This window comes from Dipodomys merriami, unplaced genomic scaffold, assembly GCF_024711535.1.
Source record: "Dipodomys merriami isolate MVZ:Mamm:240054 unplaced genomic scaffold, mDipMer1.0.p SCAF_2, whole genome shotgun sequence".
In the NCBI taxonomy this organism is placed as follows: domain Eukaryota; kingdom Metazoa; phylum Chordata; class Mammalia; order Rodentia; family Heteromyidae; genus Dipodomys; species Dipodomys merriami.
The window spans coordinates 119,653,586-119,654,737 of record NW_027203381.1 but is presented as its reverse complement, the minus strand read 5'-3'; positions in this window follow the sequence as shown (position 1 = coordinate 119,654,737).

The window sequence follows — 1,152 nt, the reverse complement described above, 5'->3', positions numbered from 1 at the left end:
ACAGCCAGAAGTGGATGTGTGGCTCAAGTGGTAGAGCACCAGCCTTAAGTGAAAAAGTTAAGGGACAGTGCCTAGGCCCTGAGTTCAAGCTCCAGTACCAGCATGTATACACACACACAAACACACACACACACACACACACACGTACACCCACATACACACACGCACTCATCCTTCCCCTGGAGAAGGACCTGGCTGGTGGGAGGTGTCCTAGACAATTCTCTATCGTTGTCACATCATAGCCTCTGTTAGCATCTTGTTTCTCCTGCCCCCAAACTACCAGCAATGCTGAGGTGATTTCAGCAGGATTCTGTTTTCCTTCTCCCTTCTCTAATAAGCCTTTCTCAGTGTTTAGTGCAGAGTTGGCTAGAAGTGTGTGTGTGTGTGTGTGTGTGTGTGTGTGTGTGTAGGCCAGCCGTGGAGCTGGAACTCATGTCCCGGGTACATTCCCTTAGCTTTTCCCCCCAAGGCTGGCACTCCACCATGTGAACCACAGCTCTGCTTCTGTCTTTTCAGTAGAGAGGAGAGTGTCATGCACGTTCGTGCCTGGTCTGGCTTGAACGCGATCCTCAGGTCTCAGCCTCCTGAGTAGCCACCTGGAAGAGAACTTTGATGACCAGGCCAGCCAGCCGGCTCCGGTCACCCCACGCCGTGCATCCCTGGTGATGGGGCGGGCTTTGCACACGGGCTGGGCAGTGTGGATCCTACTTGCCAGCCCTGGACACCTGATCGGGCAGCAGTGGAGGCTGGCGCTGAGCTGCTGCGTGGCAGCCCGGTGGCAGGTTGATTATATTGGCCCACTTCCACGCTGGGCGGGGCCGCTCTTGCTCAGATAGACAGTGCTTGTGCAGGAACTGCCTTATGGGGGGCTTCCAGAATGGCTCCCCCCCACACCATTGCTTCCAACTGGGAGCACTTCACAGCCAAGGAGTGGGGCCCGGGGCTGAGCCCGTGAGGTCCTGATCTGACACACGTTCCAGGTGGCTTGATGGAATGGCTGGGCTCCAGCCTGGCACCATCTTCCCTCGAAGGATGGGGCGAGCTTCGCCGGGAGGCATGGAGTCTCTGAATTAGGGCCAGTACACAGATGGGGCTGTGTCCCCACAGCCAGGACTCCTAGCTCCAGGAATCAAAGGGCTGGAGTGGGTGTGG